Raw genomic sequence first — 20,358 nt, forward strand, 5'->3', positions numbered from 1 at the left:
CCAGCAAACCGAACCTCCTCAAATCCCTCTCCCATCTAAACTCAGAAACATCAATAGGCTCCCCGGAGGCAAGCTTCTCCAAGTCGAACTTGCTACAGTCTGACTCGTCGGGGAGGGATTTCCTTCGCCACTCAACGAAGCGCCTCCAAGAAGGAGGGAAGCCCCAACCAACATCCGACGAAGGAATGATGAACACGTACTCCTCTTTCCACTTCTTAATGGAAGAGGGCAAGTTCGCCGCGATCTTCACCTGAGGACGCTGGGTCAGGTACAACCAGCTGTCCTCCCCCTTCACCAATGGGCTAAGGGCAACGCAACTCCTGAGCAGAGGGAGGGTAGGCTGAATCTTGTGAAGACCCGCCTTGGCCACAAAAGCCAAGAGAGTACGCCAACTATTGGGCGCCAGTTGAGAGGGGGCCACCCGGTAAAACTCGAGGGCCTCTACTATGATACCCAAGAGCGGAAACCTAATCCCCGCCCGGAAAGCCTCCACGTAGAAGGCTACCTCTTCCTCCGTAACTCCCTTGCACACCCCATCCCCAAAAGAAGGAACCCTAATCCCGTAATCCTCGGGAATATGAAACTCCCTCCTAATCCTCTCCGCCGCCCCTTCTTCCAAAGTACTCCTACAGGACGCCACCCGACCAGGGCGGATAACGGCACCGGACCGAATGTCCCTAATCTCCGCCTCACGAGTAGAAGAAACTCGAGTGGGAGATTCAAATGGAGCGGCCCCCAACGACGATCCAGAAGCCCCGGAGCTATCTTCCAACTCCCTGGGCAGTTGTTCATCTCGAGAGCCGCCGCCCCCGCCCTTTACCAACCGCCTCCTTTTCCTTGGCGGAGCCCTCTCCACTACTTCTACTGACTCAGTAGGCGGACTCTGAGAACCGGTCGCGACAGGCATCGTAAAATAACCAAATGTCAGACAAAATAAAAAGCACAGAACTCACCGAGGCAGACAAACGAGGAAGGGCAAAAACCAGAGAGAAGTTGGTGAAGAGCAGCACCTAGAGAAATCGCCGCAGAAGGAAGCCCACTTCACCCGAGGAAGACGAAGAAATAAGACAAGAATGAAATCCCCAAAAAGGCCTTAAAAAGAGCTAGGGTTTCGACACGCGTCAATTAATCTCCCTCCCTGTCTAATCGGATGGGAGATGCACACGTGGCGCCAATTGGGGAACTCGAGGGAACCGCCAGAAATCGAAGCGCCATTCCCCCCCCCCCCCCCCCGACTAAAAAGACGTTGCTACCCCTACAGCTAAATAACTTCCCCAGCAAGCCATCCCCATAACATCCCCACCTAATGAAAGGAAGGGCTCGGATTTTGAACCACCCGCGCGTGCACAATTTCGAATCCTCGCCACCTAGTGAAAGGAAGGGCTCGGATTTCGAACCAACCGCGCGTGCCCAGCTTCGAATCCTCGCCTCCTGGCCAAAGGAAGGGCTCGGACTTCAAATCGCCCGCGCTGGCCCAGTTTCAACCCCTCCCCACCTAATGAAAAGGAAGGGTCCGGAGAGGGGAAACCAAGCAAAGGGATCCGACCTCAAAACCACTAGAGGAAAAATACGCGCCCGAACCCAGAGTCACGGCACGAGAGCTCGACATACTAACCCAACAGGCGGAGGAAACTAAACGCGCTAGGTAAAGGCTCGGAACCCCGCACAGGTTCGGGCAAAGCGTCACAATTCCTCGGAACAAGGAAAATATATACCAAACACAGCGGAAAAGCAACCAAACAGATGGGAAAAGTAGGATAAGAAACAGGGCACAAACTCATAAAAACCATCCATTCACATCCTTTTGGCCCACAGGCCTACAAAAAAGGGGGGGACAAGAAACCAAACATAGGGCACGCAGGCCCCAAAATCCCCTACAAGAAAGGGGAAGAAAGGAAAAAGAAACAGGAAAACAGGAGAAGCCAGAAACTAATCAGAAGAAGACTCCTCTCCCGAAGGGTCCCCCTCATCTTCCCAGGAGCTCTCCAGCAAGGGGTCCACCTCGTATTCAAGCAGCTGCTCGTTGAGGAAGTGAACCTTTCTCTGCAATGCCTCGTTCTCCCGCTTCAAATCCTCAATCTCCTTACCCATCTTCGAAACCCGGCCACGCAGTTTCATCCCCTGGTGATAGGCCCTGGAGAAAAAAGACCACTCACTGGCGACACGGGAGTGAGACGACTTGTCCTTCCTAGGCAAGGAGGAAAGACGAAGGGGGGAAAGCCCGAGGAAGGGCCCAAGTCCCTCCTAGCCCTTTTCCGGCGGGCCGTAAGGTCCTCCTCCGAGTCGGAGGACAAGTCGGGGTCACTCGACGATTCATCGGAAAGAGGAGCTTTGCCCCTAACCCACGAAGGGGAACCAAACATGTTACCAAAAAAGGGAAAAGGTGCGGAGAAACACCTATCTCAGAAAGAAAACAATGACAGAACGCCGGGATGGTCTTCCTTTTTAAGCTCGAGGGAGAAACCCTTGTGTCTCGAAACAAGGCGACCCACCCGACACGTGTCTCCTCCCTATCGAGTAAACGACCGGAGGCCACATAATGACGCTACCATTTCCCGGGGATGACCGCCGGATAAAACGGCACGTCTCCTCGTACTCCGGAGCCCCCATACATGCCCTCACCATGGCATCGCTTGACCAGACATTACTCCCTTGGCCCATTCAATGGACCAAAGGAGTAAGGGGGTATTATGATGGGACATAAATACGGCACTACTCCCAAATCTCGCCACGTGTCGTTCATGCACCAAAAAAGCCTAACCATCATGAGGAAAGGTGCTGATAAGCGACGAGACCATGCGATTGCGACACGTGTCACCTTCTCGCCGTCCAAACCTCATCATCACAAATTATGAAAGGGATTATCCAGCAAAACCGCGCGCGCCGTCAAAACAGGGGAAAGGCCCAATCCCGCCAAGGAAGGTTTTCTCTCCATAATGATGAAAAGGTCCGCACGCCACCCCTTAAAAGAGGGAGAAGGGAAGAAGAGAAGGGGATTCTTTTTTATCTCCCACAAGACAACCGAAAAAGAAAGAGGCAAGGCAACAGCAGAGGAGGCCGGGAACTTAATCCCACTCTCCCTGTTAGTCCCCTCTGACCCATCCACCCACACACCAAGAAAAGAATCTGCGCCTTGGCCTTGGTAAACCTGATCGAACCCTCTCCTCTTCTCGCTGTTCTTTATATTGATTGGTCAAAGAATCTGACTTGGGTGTCGAAGTGGTCGTCCGGGACCCACCCCGGACCCCCCTGACCTCCTTTGTTTGTGATTGCAGACCCCGCGGAGGCTCTCTACCGACCGCGCGATCGCAGACCCAGATTCCAAGCACCTGCATCCTTGAAACATCAAAGAAAAGCACCCAAATCAATATAATATATGTATAAAAATATAAAGAAAAAATAATTTAAAAGCACTTGAATGGGCAAGAGACGTTTTGCTATAGTATTTGAGGGAAATAGAATCAGCAGGAGACGTTTTGCAAGAGTTTTCCTTGGGAATATTTAATAATTAATGGGATTCTTTATTAGAATTTAATAGGATGATTAGAAACGTAATGATCATGCCTTTTAGGAAGAGAAAATTTAGAAGGCAGCTGGGAATTTGCAATTTCCTTTTATCGAGATTTTAGGAGATTTCATTTGTGATTGCCGCTTCAATTTCCTTTTTTTTTAATGCGAGAAAGGGGTGAATATCCGTTCGGAGTAGTTGTGTGTATAGAGAGGAAAATTCCTAGAAATAACAAACCACGTGCTTTTTTAGATAACTTACATAGACTTTTGAAAGAGCTGATGTGGCAGCCACATCAGACAGTGTATGAGCTCGTTATAGAAATTAGTGGGAGAGAAAACTGAATTCGTTTGAAATTCCATAAATAACCCAAGTCTTTTAAAGCGGTAATAAATATTGCAAACGATTAAGCAGAGGCGGGATATAAAATTACTGACACGTGGCAGGGGTGAACAGTAAAAAATGCTTCCGGCTTATTATAGTAGATATATATATATATATATATATAGATATATATATATATATATAGATATATATATATATATATATAGAGAGAGAGAGAGAGAAAAAAAAAACGGTTTCTACAAACGTGTAGATAAGTTATCTACACACTAGCTTAAAATACAATGGAGGGCATATTGTTTGGGTGATCCAAACCATTCATTTGATTGGCCCTCACATCGATAGGGTGTCAATAAAAAATTAGCTCCATAGGATCATCCCAACCCTACGATTTGTGGAGGTAAAATGGACGTGTATACACCTTCACAAATCTGTCCATTTTTTGCCTCCACGATTCGAAGGGTTAGGTTGATCCTATGGAGCTGATTTTTTGTGGACACCTTATCTATGTGAGGGCCAATCAAATGAATGGTTTGGATCACCCAAACAATGTGGGCCTCCACTGTATTTTAAGCTAGTGTGTAGATAACTTATCTACACATGTGTGTAGAAACCGTTTTCTCATATATATATAGGAGTAGTTGCAGTCCGATGCACAGGGCGAAAGAATAAGGGCACGTTTGCCAAATTTGATTACCCTAAGCATAATTTGGTTCTAACTTATCAGCTATTTAAAAGGAGAATAATGCGAATTGAGAATAATGCGCATATACGAATATAAAAGAGAAACGTATGAGAAATGAAGGCCATAAGGAATAAAATGCCATCTAAAGAACTGAAATGATGCATTCGCACACTCATATTGGTTCTAAACCATTAAACATTTCCCATAAAGGAAAACAACTTATTGGTGATTTTTAACCTGAACAACCAAATTCGTATACCATTTTTAATATTGTTTTGATGACAACAACTGTAACCACAGTGTTTTATGGGATCATTTCATAAATAAAAAACTTCAAACAACAACAATTGATGCCATAAAGCAGTCAATAAATTGAAAGCTAAAAAAGTTTAAAATTACTTACGGCAACAGTATCACCAAGCCTATAAAATTGAATCTGAACCTTAGCCTATAAAATTGATTTTAGGATATTAAGAGTAGTTTCCAAAGCCTTGAAATAAGACTTAAAACAATAAGAGACTACGCGTGATCCCAAGACGACTTGTCGAAACCTAATAACCTTGGCATGTATCTTTTCATCTCTTCTACAATTTGCAGCTGTAGGATGGCGAGGAAGGGGAGGAAAAGTTTTTGGAAAATCTGTACTTGGTCACCTTACGCTTTTGCAAAGATCCATCCACATTCAACTTTGTTTGAAGATCCACTTCAGCCCAACTATCTTCTTTTCTGCCGGAGGATAAACCAACTCCCATCACACTGCTAAACAGATTGAGCCCGGATTTGAAATACACTAAAAGTGGAAAAAGATGTCAAAGTGTAACTGCATAAAAAAATGTCAATAAGATGTAAAGAAGGTGTCAAAAAGTAGTATTGTCCAAGCCTACATTTTTACGATTATTGAAGGAAATAAAGTCACTTAAGTTATTCAAAAGATGTCAAAAAGGTAACTGCATAAAGAATTCTCACTCCAATCAAACCCCCTTCTTATGCACTCCCAACAATTTAATTACAATGGCAAATCGACAGCTGAAACCTGATTGACAATCAACAATAAATCAAGTAGACTACTAATCCCAATTTTTGTTAAGTAAAAAATATAAATAGTAGAGAATGGTGGACTCTAAACATTGTATAGATGTGCCACACAAATACTCCATAGAGTAGTTCACTGTAGGCCAATTTTATCACCATTGGATCAAGATCAAATGGTACATGAGTAGTGGGATCCATTTGCTTCATTTTTCATGAAGAAAATAATTAACTGATTAATGAATCAATAAAGCATGTTCAGACTAAATTTCCCTTGAAACATCAGTCGGTTCCCTCGGACAGAACAGCACATAAACTCAGAAGAAATGAGATAATTCTAATCAAGAGAATCCAAGCCTTCATTGAGAACAGAATCCAAACCATCAAATACATAAGCCTAAAACATAGCATGCTCCTATCCTAAAACATATAACAATCATAAAAAAAATCAACAATGTTTCAGTCCTAGAGAAAAGCAGTGAAACCCTATTTGAATCCAAACACACGTATATGTGGCTGTAATAACCCAGGATGATATGTATTTCTACATAAACTCCTTCCTGTCACGTAAGGAATTCAATCCATTTCACATTAACATAATGGGAAAAAACATATAAATATGAAATAAGAAACTGGATATGTGAAAAATAGCTCGGCGGCATAATCCATCGACGACACCTACACACTTCACATACATGTATTTCTATATATGTGCCAGGAAATTTGAGGTAGAGTCAATCATTTAACCAAACAAAGCAGGTTTGTAAAAAGTGCAGCAATGCAAGAAAGAGGCTGCAATGAGTTGTGTGCAGAATATACCAATATTAGGACAATGAAATTGGCCAGCGAATGCCATTGGATAATGCATTACAGTTTTAGTGAAAGAGGTTGTCCCCTACCAAGTGAGAACTGATTTCGATCATGCTAGAAGCTAAGAAACGGTTATTCTTCTATTCGACTCTCCTTTATAGTTTAGTTAAGAGAAAAGGAGGGGGTGGGGATTTCTCCGCCAGAAAGTAAATTAATTGGTACCTAGTAACCCAACCACAGACTTCAACCCATCTTTCTACTTTAACTTTGCCTGCAAACAGAACATCGCCTTATCATATCTGCTCAATAAAAATTCCACGGCTCCATCTTACTCTGCAAAGGACCAAAGAAAAGAAGAAAAAAAATTAAAAAACAGCAAGATTTTGCATCAGAAAGAAAGAAGCGAAGCGAGGGATATGATAAATCAGACCATTAAGTGCATCCCTCAAACAGCTGATTCTGCCTCCGTACAATCTGTCACCAACATCATCTCTTGCCTCACGATATCCTTAATTTTCCAGCGGATGGAGTGGAGAGAGAGAGAGAGAGAGAGAGAGAGGGGGGGAGTGAAGAGAGGGAGAGATTGTTGATATCAGCACTACCTTCTTTTGATATCGACACCTGGCCTTTTCTGGATAAGCTACACGGAAACAACAAAAATAAAATTGGTAATCCAAATTCTCCGAGGCCACTACAATGGGTGTGCTATAGGCCGATCATCCAAATTATAATTTCTGCACAATTTATCCACAGCCTAAAATATGAATGGTCAGGATCATCCGGTAGATAAGATTTTTATGGCATGGTTGATCCATCTTGATGATTAAGAAATGAACAGTTTGGATAGCATGGTGTCCCCACCATTTTACATCTACTCCCATGCTTAGCATGGCCCATGTTTATACTAATCATGTTTCTTCCCTTTGTAATACGTTTTTGTAATTGAAAAGAAGAAGGGAAAGAGGTTGATTCGAGGCAACCAAACCTCCTAGAGATTCAAGTAGGGAGGAACTACTAGAATGAAGTGTCTTTTGGTGCTGTAAATATTCTCTTCTCTCTATTTCATTGAAATAAAGAAGTTAAATACAACACAAAGGTGTGCCACATCACCAAGCCATTTACCCACTTACATGACACATAACAAGTAACTAACACCCACAAATCTAAATGCATAATCCTACAATAACTACTCTGTAACTAAATCATATTCACAATAACAAGTATCATTCTTCTTCTTTAGTTTTTCTATTTTACCATTTTCACCACCGCCAACAATCGTCATTGTAACTCGAAAGAGAAGGAACGGAAATTAAGAAGAAGCAAAAAAAGAAGAGGCAGCAGATGAAAAGATAATGAACAAGAGAAAAAAGTAGACTCTGTAACCCCAATTCTGACCAAGATGACCCCAAATCTCGTAGACACAACCCCAACTTTTCTTGAAAGAAGAAGCAGAAAAAGAAAATGAAGCGGATGAAAAGATAATGAATAAGAGAAAAAAGTAGACTCTGTAACCCCAATTCTCACCGAGATGACCCCAAATCTCGTAGACATAACCCCAACTTTCCTTTCTTCTTCTTCTTTTTCCTACTTTTTTTTTTTTTTTCAGCATCTTCCAATAATTTTGACGCTAATTCTTCTTTCTGCCTTCTTCTACTTAACTTCTTTTTCATTTTTTCGGCATTCTCAATTTTTTCCAGCATCAATTCTTTTTTCCTTTTCCTCCTCCTCTTTTTCTCACTCTTCGTACTTCTCTTCTTCTTCCTCTTCCTCTTCTCCTCCTCTCTCCTCTCTCCTCTCTCTTTAAAGTTGCAGCGATGGTTGTCGGTAGTGGTGGAGATTAAAAAATAGAAAAAATTTACGAAGAAAAGGACATTTTTGTCTTTTTATCGTACAATGCCAAATGGACGTGAAATCAAATTAAACGCTATTCATGTGTCATTTCAGAAAACTAACACAATTCCTTCATCAATTATCCAAATAAAAATGGAATAGGGTTGTTTCAAATTATTTTTTTTGTGTGTAAAAATACTAAGAAATTTTACAAATATTTTTCCTTTCCAAACGTTTCTAGAAAATTCCAGCAATACAAACAGGTCTAGAAAAAAAAAGATAAAAGAGTTATAGAGGTCTAAATTCATTTTCATGGTTAGAAATGTTTGAATAGTGTGATTTTCAAAGTCTTGAGATGGAAATTCTAGTCATGCTAACATCATGTGAGTTATCCCAAGTCAAGATTATGTTGCAGTTTTCACAACAAGAAATTATTCTGAGAAGTTGCCCGTGTATTTCCATGAAGTTATTCGGTTGCTACCCATGGCTTTTGATGAAGAAGATATTCATGACAATTTTATCACCTTGGATTGGAACGATTTGGTTTGGGAAAAAAAAAGAAAATAATTTCCATGGTGGTGAGCCCAAATGCCCGTCAAACATTATTTATTTTTCTTCTTTTGGTAGGCAGAAGAGAAAGCAGTTTCAATTGCCGAAGGTGGGAAAGTGTGGTGGGGACCTATAAGATGAATGGTCCAGATCACAACAAGGATCCCAATTATCTTATTACTACTCTTGGTCCCAGTATACCGATGGAGCATGATCAAGACCGTTAAATACAGATTACCTCTTGCCAGATACTTGTTTCCAACCGTTAGATTTGTGATACCGAGCAAACAAGGATTGGAAGAAATCCCAATCAAAGAATCCAAACAAAGACATGTAGAATGGGCCCCACCATATATGTTGAGGGGTCCCACCGCAAAATAAAGGTAGAAAGCCCAGCCCGTCAAGAACGTACATGCATTGAATTAAAGAAGGGTTGATAACAATCGATTTAAGAAAAAATGACTCTATACACCAAAGATTGGTGTATAATCCGTCTTAACGACTGACAAACCCTGCATAATAAAACGGTCAAGATGACATTGATTATTAATACACTGAGTTTCGGTATTTTTTGTGTGGATATTTTCGGTCGGGATTTTCGGCAATGTAATCTGAGAATCTTATGAAGTGACGAAAGTGCCCTTTGTATTTAGTATATTTTCATGGAACTCATGAAGCTTTTGTAGCCCGCTTTTGTAGTTCGCGGTGTACTTAACTATATACTGACTTGAACTTGTCATCTTATTGGGCCCACCAAGGATTCTCATGAGATTGGTAGTGATACTAATGTAGGACGAATTTCCATGGATTTTATGGTTCGGATGATTTGATTAGCACAATATTTTTATAATCGACCATCCAAGGTAGGCCAAATGATGGACCATTCCAAATCAATGTAGCCATGGAGGTGTGCCACATGTAGGGTGGATATTGGTGCCAACTAGTCACTTGGGTCGGGTTTTCAAAATAACATGGGTCGGGTTTAGAAGTCATGGGTCTTAGGTAGGGTCAGGTGTTAAATTGGAAAACCTGACTAAATCTTGGGTAGGGCCGGATTTAAAGAAGAAAAAAAAACCGACCCGACTCGTAACTTTCTTAAATTTCCTTGAATAACATAGCAAATTATTTTTCAATATATTGATACAATTGTTTTCATTGAGGTGTCGTCCTTCAGTTTATACAGTTATGACATAAATTTAGAGATTTTTGGTGTGAAGATTTGTTATTTTTTTCTCCGATCTTTAAAATTAGTCACGATCCTATGCTACAGAATGAATACCCGACCCGAGTTTAACGACTCAAACCCAGCATAATAAAACGGTCAAGATCACTTTGATTAATACACTGAGTTTCAGTATATGCAAGTTGATGACCGTGGAAAAGTCACTGGTAATCCTACGCTCCTACCAACAGTATTATCTCCATCTATACAAAACAAGCAGATGGGATTAGATTATTATTCCTTCTCTAATTCCATGTAAACCAGCTGATCAGCAATTCCTTCTCTTGTTATCAAAATTTTTACTATCCTTAATCTCAAATGGCATCTGCTCTTGATAATCCTTTGTTGTTCTTGCTTGTTATTATTCTTTTTCCACTTTCTGTCATGGCTCAAACTAATGGTAGCATAAGTTTGGGCTCTAGTCTCTCTACCAGTGACAATTCTTCATGGGTTTCGCCTTCTGGTGATTTCGCATTTGGGTTCACTCCTGTTGCAGACAAAAATCTCTTCTTACTTGCAATCTGGTTCGACAAAGTACCAGAAAAAACTATAGTTTGGTCTGCAAACAGAGATAATCTAGTCCTTGATGGATCGAAAGTCGAGTTGACAAGCAGTGGCAATCTTGTGCTAAGCAATCATCAAGGACGAGAGATATGGAGGGCTGAAGAAACTAATGGTAGTGTCACCTCTGTCACCATGCTTGACACCGGGAATTTGGTGCTCATGAATTTGAATTCTGGTATCACTTGGCAGAGTTTTAATCACTCCACAGACACCATCTTGCCTATGCAGATATTGGATATGGGCGCCATGCTGTATTCTCGTGAAACAGAGACCAACTATTCGAGCGGAAAGTTTCAGCTTCTTTTCCAGACAGATGGAAATCTCGTGCTTTTTACAATAAATCACCCTACAAAATTCATTTACAGGGCTTACTGGAGTAGCTACACTCCAAACACAAATTCTCAGATGATCTTCAACCAGTCAGGCTACATTTACCTCAAGCAAACAAATGGGAGCATAACCAACCTCACTTCGGGAAACATAGTTCCAACAAGAAACTTCTATCTCAGAGCAACACTCGATTTTGATGGGGTTTTCAGGCAATATGTCTACCCAAAGAATGGCTCGAGCAGTAGAAACTGGCCTGCTGGGTCCTGGTCTGTACTATGGTCTGTGCCTGACGACATTTGTATGGAAATTAGGGATGGTGTTGGCAGCGGTGCTTGTGGGTTCAACAGCTACTGCAGACTAGATGATAATCAAACGCCTAGTTGCCTTTGTCCACAGAATTATTCGTACTTGGATCCTAATAACAAGTTCAATGGATGCAAACCGGACTTCGTTTCACAAAGTTGTGATCCCCATGGACCGGGAAAAGAGCCTGGACCTCAATTCCAACTGATGCAGATGATAAACATGGATTGGCCAATGTCCGACTCTGAACACTATAACCCGTTCAACGAGGACCAGTGCAGAGAAGCTTGCATGGTTGATTGTTTCTGTGCGGTCGCCGTTTTCAGAGGCACAGACTGTTGGAAGAAGAAGCTCCCACTCTCAAATGGGAGGATTAATTCAGGTGTTGGAGGAAAGGGTCTCATCAAAGTACCCATAGGTAATTCCAGTTCACAGTTTCCTTTTCCTCCAGGTCCAAACGGAGGAAAGAGTGATCATCATCATGTCGACGCTTTTAGGCAGCTCTGTGTTTCTCAACCTCCTCTTTTTGGGAGCCATTTTATTGGCTATGTTCTTCCCATACCATAAGAAACTGCTGAAACATCAGCCAGAACAAATTGTCATAGGAATGAATCTGCGCTCTTTTACTTAGAAAGAGCTTGAAGAAGTTACAGATGGGTTCAAACAAGAATTGGGCAGAGGTGCTTTCGGCACAGTCTACAAAGGCATCTTAACATCAAGTACTGGAAATTTCATCGCAGTAAAGAAGTTGGAGAAGTTGGTGGAGGAAGGAGACAAGGAATTCAAAGCTGAAATAACAGCAATCAGCAGAATCCATCATAAGAATCTAGTCCAATTATTGGGATTCTGCTACGAGGGGTCACAACGGCTTTTGGTATATGAGTTCATGAGCAACGACTCCTTAGCAAGCTTCCTATTTGGAAGTTCGAGGCCCAGCTGGAACCAACGGACACAGATTGCCTTTGGAGTTGCAAGAGGGCTTACTTACTTGCATGATGAGTGTGGCAACCAAATTATCCATTGTGATATAAAGCCTGAAAACATACTTTTAGATTGCAATTTTACTGCTAGGATTTCGGATTTTGGACTAGCCAAGCTTCTGCAAGCGGACCAGACTCGAACAAATACAGGATTAAGAGGAACGAGAGGATATGTCGCACCCGAATGGTTCAGAAACATGTCAATCACAGCAAAGGTGGATGTTTACAGCTTTGGTGTCTTGTTGCTGGAGATAATTTGTTGTAGGAAGAACGTGGGACGGGGACTGACGGATGACATGGAGAATGCAATATTGACGGATTGGGCTTATGATTACTACAGAGAAAGGAAATTGAATTTGTTAGTGGATGATGACGAAGAGGCACAAAGCAACGCTAGGAGGCTGGAGAGGTTTGTGATGACAGCAATTTGGTGTATTCAAGAGGAACCATCACTAAGGCCTTCCATGAAGAAGGTGACACAGATGCTTGAAGGAGCAGCTGAAGTCGCTGTTCCCCCAGACCCATCCTCCTTCATTAGTTCAATTTGTTGAATCTAGACGTCCTCCCATACCGAGTACGAGGGTACAGGGTGCATGTATGTGCGTACACGTGCAATTATATACTCGTTCACTATTTAGAGTATTTCTATGACATATTACTTTGTATTTGATCTTTAATCAAGGTGTACTTTGGTCATTGAGAAGTTGTTCACTATTTGGAGTATTTCTATTACATATTACTTTGTATTTTATCTTTAATCAAGGTGTGCTTTGGTCATTGAGAAGTTGAGAATTCATTGTCAAAAGTCCCAAAGTGTATGTTAGATTGATGAAATTCTTTGTGGGGTTAATTCTTCATAGGACACAATTTAGGGACTTCATCTGCAATGAAAGTGCGGTCAAGATTTTAGCTGGGGAGGCACCATATGAAAAGAAATTACTGAAATTTCAGCCGAAATATTATTTTTTTATTCTTTTATGGAATTTCAGCCGAAGTTACCGAAATTTAGGGAGAAAAATTTGCTGTTTCAATAAGTCTTACCGAAATTTCGGGATTTCGGCTAAAATTTCGGTTTCAGTGAAGCCCAAAATTATAGCCGAAACCAAAATTTAAAACCTTGCCTGCAACTGTGTTGAGTATAATGAGTCTGCTACGCTATGATTGGGCCCACTGTGCAAAATCATATGACTTGAAAATAGTCGCTGTGCAATCTTAACCGTGGAAACCGAGGAAATGATGATAAAATGTTGATCAATATTTTAAATCCCATCAATTGATCAAATGCCTTTTAGATATAAGATAAGATCTAGATCATCTGGAGGTCATTGACTCATTAAGATATTTAAAGAATGCATTATTAGAAGATAAAGGAAGGAAAAATACATTAAACCCAAAGAAAGATGAGAAAATACATGAATGTGGAGAAACATAAATGTACACTTACAATGTCATAAATAAGAAAGAGGGGTATTTTGGGAATAACATGAGAAGGGATGTTTTCGTAGCTTTTCCCAAAGGAGGTGGTAGCTGTATGTAAGAATCGGTATCAAGGTAAAAGGTGTGTTGGACAAACGATAGACACTTGACAGGGCTTGGCTCCTTAGGACCAAAAAAAAAAAAGCTGCAACATGAAATGGGTGTTACCTTCCAATATGAAACATTGAACAAAATAAATAGAATAAAAAAGCAACCAGATATACACAGATTATATGCTTCTACTCTTGAATCTATAGGGTGAGAGAGGGTAGTAATAAAATTTTCTTCATATAAATTTACCAATTGTTACAAACCAATTTAGGTTTTTAAATATTCCATAAATAGATATGATTAGTGTACAAAAGGTTACACTGGAGGGGTTCACTTCGATTCCATAAAACATGATATATTGGCTAGTGGGGATTTGCTAGGGACCATCGCAAAAGGCATTTCACGGACGGTCTGTTGCATGAGAGAGCAGCCACTTAGGCTCACTTTTCAGCATATTGTCTTTATCCATGATGTATCTGCTCTCTCATCCTACAAACCATCCGCGATGTTTTGAGAATGGGCCGAACACCTTTGCCGTTTATTATTAAGCCAGCTGCCAAAAGATATTACAATTTCCAAAAGCTCTCGGCATCCAATTAAAATAGAAACAGCAAGGTAGGTTCGGCAGATTATCAAAACATGATAGTGCCAATATCGGTAGCCTGTATATATATGCTAAATTAAAGGGCACCATTAGGTAGTGGTTCACAAAACGATATGAGCTTATGAGATGCTCTTGTAAGAGCGATCTCATTTCTATACATGACTTTGGACAATAAATATTGATATTTTCTTTAAAATATGATTGGCTGGTTTTTTTTTTTTTTTTGAATAGTAAAGAATTGACTTAATAACAAAAGAAACACCGGGAAAAACACTAGGGATCGAGATGATCAAATGTTAGAAGGAAACAACAAAAACCATACAAAATACAACAGCCAATCAAAGAGAGAGAAAGTCATAGACTTCCAACTTTGCACTTGAAGTCCCGTCCTTAGCTAGACGGCCAGTCTCACAATTTACCGTTTTCCCCACATGATGGAATGCAATGGACGTTTTGGACACGTAGTCGAATGTCTCATCAATCCACCGAGCAAATTGCCGTGACGAGCCGCACTTCCTTTCAACCATCTAATCACATTCAAAGAGTCAACCTAAGCTACAACTGTATTTTTCCTTATCACCTTTAAATATATTTATTATTGGATTATTATTCCTTCTCTAATTCCATGTAAACCAGCAGATCAGCAATTCCTTCTCTTGTTATCAAAATTTATACTATCCTTAATCTCAAATGGCATCTGCTCTTGATAATCCTTTGTTGCTCTTGCTTGTTCTTATTCTTTTTCCACTTTCTGTCATCGCTCAAACTAATGGTAGGATAAGTTTGGGCTCTAGTCTCTCTACCAGTGACAATTCTTCATGGGTTTCACCTTCTGGTTATTTCGCATTCGGGTTCAAACCTGTTGCAGACAAAAATCTCTTCTTACTTGCAATCTGGTTCGACAAAGTACCAGAAAAAACTATAGTTTGGTCTGCACACAGAGGTAATCTTGTGCTTTATGGATCGAAAGTCGAGTTGAAGAGCAGTGGACAACTTGTGCTGAGCAATAATCAAGGACAAGAGATATGGACGGCTCAAGTCACTAATGGTAGTGCCACCTCTGCTGCCATTCTCAACACTGGGAATTTGGTGCTCTGGAATTCGAATTCTGGTATCACTTGGCAGAGTTTCGATCATTCCACGGACACCATCTTGCCTTCACAGATATTGGATATGGGCACCATGCTATCTTCTCGTGAAACAGAGACCAACTACTCGACCGGAAAGTTTGAGCTTCGTTTCCAAACAGATGGCAATCTCATGCTTTACACAACAAATCTCCTTACCAATTATCTTTACAATGCTTACTGGAGTAGCGGCACTGCAGGAACCGATTCTCAGATGATCTTCAATCAGTCCGGTTACATTTACCTCAGGCAAACAAATGGGAGCGTACACAACCTCACTTTGGGAAACACAGTTTCAACCAGAGACTTCTACCACAGAGCAACACTTGATTTTGATGGAGTTTTCAGGCAATATATATACCCCAAGAATGGTTCAAGCAACAGAAACTGGGCTGGTGAGTCCTGGTCTATTGAATGGTCAGTCCCAAGTGACATTTGTTGGGCAATTACGGATAGTTTTGGCAGTGGAGCTTGTGGGTTCAATAGCTACTGCAGACTAGATGATACTCTAAGGCCTAGTTGCTTCTCTCCACCCAATTATTCCTACTTTGATTCCAGTAACCCTTTCAAGGGATGCAAACCGGACTTTGTTCCTCAAAGTTGTGAGCCTGCTGGATCAGGGGAAGAGCCTTGACCTCAATTCCGAATGACAGAGTTGCCAAACACAAATTGGCCGATGTCTGACTCTGAACGATATAATCCAATAAATGAAGACCAGTGCAGATAACTCTGCTTGGATGATTGTTTTTGTGCGGTCGCCATTTTCAATGGTGTAGACTGTTTCAAGAAGAAGCTCCCACTCTCAAATGGGAGGATAGAGACTGGAACAACAAAGGCACTCATCAAAGTTCCCCGAGGAAATTCCACTTCTCAGTTTCCATTTCCTTCAGGTTCAAACAGAGGGAAGAGTGATCGAGGTACTCTGATCATCATCTTCTCGACCCTTTTAGGAAGTTCTGTGTTTCTCAACCTCCTCTTTTTGGTAGCCATTTTTTTTTGACAGGTTTTTTGGTAGCCATTTTGTTGGCTGTTTTCTTCCAATATCAGAAGAAACTACTAAAACACCAGCCAGAACAAGCGCCACCAGAACAAAATTTCTTAGGAATGCATTTGCGATCGTTTACTTACAAAGAGCTTGAAGAAGTCACAGATGGGTTTAAACAAGAATTGGGCAGCGGTGCTTTCGGCACAGTCTACAAAGGCGTCTTAACATCAAGTACTGGAAATTTCATCGCAGTAAAGAAGTTGGAGAAGTTGGTGGAGGAAGGAGACAAGGAATTCAAAGCTGAAATAACGGCAATCGGCCGAATCCATCATAAGAATCTAGTCCAATTATTGGGATTCTGCTACGAGGGGTCACAACGGCTTTTGGTATATGAGTTCATGAGCAACGGCTCCTTAGCAAGCTTCCTATTTGGAAGTTCGAGGCCTAGCTGGAACCAACGGACACAGATTGCCTTTAGAGTTGCAAGAGGGCTTACTTACTTGCATGATGAGTGTGGTAACCAAATCATCCATTGTGATATAAAGCCTCAAAACATACTTTTAGATTGCAATTTTACTGCAAGAATTATTGATTTTGGCCTGGCCAAGCTTATGCAAGCGGACCAGACTCGAACAAATACAGGATTAAGAGGAACCAGAGGATATGTAGCACCCGAATGGTTCAGAAACATGTCAATCACTACAAAGGTGGATGTTTACAGCTTTGGCGTCTTCTTGCTGGAGATAATTTGTTGTAGGAAGAACGTGGAATTGGGGCTGGATGACATAGAGAATGCAATACTGACTTATTGGGCTTATGATTGCTATAGAGAAAGGAAACTAAATTTGTTAGTGGAGGATGACGAAGAGGCACTAAGCAACGCTAGGAGGCTGGAGAGGTTCGTGATGGTAGCAATTTGGTGTATTCAAGAGGAACCATCACTAAGGCCTTCCATGAAGAAAGTGACCCAGATGCTTGAAGGAGCAGTCAAAGTTTCTGTGTCCCCAGACCCATCCTCCTTCATTAGTTCAATTGGTTGAAACCATAGTCGTCCGGAATGGACGAAACGAACCGGTTTCTATCAAATTCCGGAACGAAATTCCAAAAATTTCGTTCCATTCCGACCATTCCGGAAGAATTTTTTCGAAATCCGGAATTTCGTCCGGAATGGACGAAATTCTCCATTCCGGCCGGAATGGACGAAATTCTCCATTCCGGCCGGAATCGTGCGTAACGGCTAGTTTGACTGTTTTGCAGAATTTACGACAATGCCCCTGCAACTGCTCTTTTTGGTTTTTGACCATTTTAACCTCAAAATGTGACCGTTTATAGCTGTTGGGAAGGGTATTTTAGTCATTTTTAAATGCACAATCAATAAAAAAACTCTATAAATAGCATTTTCCCTACCTTCTTCTCCTCCACCTTCACATAAGTGATTCTCCTTCTCTTCTCTACTTTCACTTACACTATCTATTCTACTAAATTTCCTGCAAGTCTACCATCTTCTTCAACTCAATCCAAGTCTATTTTGGAGCAAAGGGAAGGCATACATTCAACTTACCACTACAAGAAGTCAAGAAGACAAGAACTATTTCCAAAGGCTTATTTCAAGTGAGTGAAGGCTAATTTTTTCTTCTTCTCTTCAACTCAAGTTCAACCTCAAAGTTCTCTTTATTTCTTTCCATTTCCTTTCTTTTATTTCTTACTTCATGTGCCCCCTTCTACTTCATTTTTTTGTAATTTGTTTCAATTTTCTTTCTTCTATTTTCCTCTTCTTCTACTTCATTTCAGAATGAGTGGGTCGGGCTTGGGACCTTCTGCAGGAGCATCCTCTATTGGTTCGGCACCCGCTAGATCGGATGACCCGACATGGGCTTACGGTACATTGGTTCCGGGTCAAAGAAATAAAATAACTTGCATATTCTGTGGCAAAGTCATATCGAGTGGAGGTATAACCCGCTTGAAAGAACATTTAGCGGCTGTTCCTGGTGAAGTAGCATCATGCAAAAAAGTGACTGAAGATGTAAAATATCGAATGAAGTAACTTTTAGATGCAAAGAGAAAAGAAAGGGCTAGGATGAGCCTATCCAGAGCAGAGGTTGGAGGTTTTTATGGCACACCAGACGAAGAAGAAGAGCAGGATGAAGAAGACATTGGCACACAATTGCCTCAAGTCCCTCAACGAAGAGGTAAGAAAGTTCTTGTAGAACCGAGTGGTACAAAAAGGAAGAAGAAGGGAATCACAGGAGAGATCAGGAATTTCTTTGCACCACGAACAACCCCTGGAGCCCAGCCAAGCATTAAAAGTGCTTTGGCTACTAAAGAAACAATGGATAGAACAGACATGGCGGTTGGCATGCTTTGCTACGATGCCAATCTCCCTTTCAACGTTGCCAATTCACCTTTCTGGCAACCTATGTTTGATGCTGTGAATGCCGTGGGTTCGGGTTATAAGGCACCTACTTATCATGCTTTAAGGGGTCCCATTTTGAAGAATACAGTGGATGAGGTAAATAACTACTTGGAGGAGATTAAGATGTCATGGAGATACACTGGCTGTAGCATTATAGCAGATGGATGGATAGACACCAAACAACGTTCCCTAATCAACTTTTTGGTGTACTGTCCTAAAGGAGTCATATTCATCAAATCCGTTGATGCATCTGGCATAGTGAAGAATGCCAATGAATTATACAATATCTTTGCAAAGATTGTCGGAGAGGTGAATCCTGAATATGTGGTGCAATTTGTAACTGACAGTGAGCCAAGTTACAAAGCTGCTGGAAAAAGACTAAAAGTCGCGTTTGGTACATTCATCTGGACTCCGTGCGCAGCTCATTGCTTAGATCTCATCTTGGAGCATCTGTGAAAACCGACTGTATTTCCTCACATAGCAACCACAATTGAGAGGGCTCGGACGATTACAAAGTTCATCTACAACCACGGAAGCCTCTTGAATTTGATGAGGAAGAAGTTCACAGGTGGGAAGGAGTTGTGCCGCCCTGCTGCTGTAGACACCCCATTTTGACAGCGCCCTAAACCCGTGTATCCGAATGAAATCCCGAGGTCAGGCGGAAAATGAATGGAATTAATCGGAGCCTAACCCGATTGGCAGTTGGAAATCTCAACCCGAATTTCACGAATCAACCCAGGTCGCACCCCAACCCGTGTCTCGAGCTCGAGCCGGGCGTAGTTTAAAGAAATATAAAAGGGAGTATGAATTAGCAGGGCATGGGTGTGCCAATACTGGCTTACCATAGGCAAATAAAAAGAAAAAGAAAAAAAAAAGATTTTTATTCCGCCCCCTGTTTCTACCCGAGCCACCCCCCTGTAAGGATAAGAGTAGTTAAAATACACTAGATGGGGTTGTCTAGAGCAAAAAGGGGGGGGGCAAGTATATCACTCTTCAAAATAGGGGCTTGGGCAAAGAGGAAATCAACCCATCCTTAAGGGTATTCTTGGATGTTCACATTGCTTGCTTGAGAAGCAATAATTCCAAGCCATAGGATCAATCAAAGAAAATGTGTGGGTAGGATGAGGTGAGGAAGAGATTTTCTAGGGTTTGTAAAGGCAATGGAGGAGATCAAGGGTGGAGATCACCCAAGAAGAGGAAGATGCCACATAGAGGGTTAGGATTAGAGTTAGGGATTCAACCCTAAGTATAAAACAAAGGGGAGTTCTTGCATGAGGGAGGGAGGAGCTCATCCATTTTCAAAAAAAAAAAACAAAGAAAAAAAAAAAGCAAACCACAGCCACCACCTTCTCCGGCGAGCTTGCCGGAATCCAGCAAGCCTGCAACCTCCCCATCTTCCTCTTCCTCTTCCATTCCTTTCTACCTCCACTTCCGCAGCCACAACCTCCATCTCTGCAAATCTGAGCCACCATCAAAACCCACCCAAAACCAAAAAAAAAAAAAAAAATCAAGAACAGAGGGAGGAGCTCTGCCACCATCACCTTCCTCTT

The 20,358-nt window shown here is 41.6% G+C and overlaps 1 long non-coding RNA gene and 2 pseudogenes across 9 annotated transcripts in view; 2 read left to right on the plus strand and 1 right to left on the minus strand.

Annotated features, from left to right (window-relative positions):
* The window catches only part of LOC143850073 (uncharacterized), a 34,524-nt gene extending 27,564 nt beyond the window's left edge, over positions 1–6,960 (minus strand). For 5 of the 9 annotated variants that reach the window (XR_013235959.1, XR_013235957.1, XR_013235961.1 and 2 more), the window contains exons 1-2: positions 6,805–6,960; positions 6,597–6,707 (exon numbers count right to left, since the gene is read on the minus strand). This is a non-coding gene — a long non-coding RNA (uncharacterized LOC143850073). Of the gene's footprint in view, positions 1–4,938; positions 5,326–6,596; positions 6,708–6,804 lie in introns of all 9 variants that reach the window. The other 4 variants (XR_013235954.1, XR_013235955.1, XR_013235953.1 and 1 more) reach the window with 4 other exon arrangements.
* Positions 6,961–10,224: 3,264 nt separating this feature from the next.
* On the plus strand, positions 10,225–12,929 carry LOC143860754 (G-type lectin S-receptor-like serine/threonine-protein kinase LECRK3; annotated as a pseudogene).
* Positions 12,930–14,973: 2,044 nt separating this feature from the next.
* LOC143860764 (G-type lectin S-receptor-like serine/threonine-protein kinase LECRK3) lies at positions 14,974–17,435 on the plus strand (annotated as a pseudogene).
* Positions 17,436–20,358: the final 2,923 nt, after the last annotated feature.

Source organism: Tasmannia lanceolata, unplaced genomic scaffold (assembly GCF_043159265.1).
Source record: "Tasmannia lanceolata isolate RefF3 unplaced genomic scaffold, GAP_Taslan_0.1 ptg000003l, whole genome shotgun sequence".
Taxonomy (NCBI): domain Eukaryota; kingdom Viridiplantae; phylum Streptophyta; class Magnoliopsida; order Canellales; family Winteraceae; genus Tasmannia; species Tasmannia lanceolata.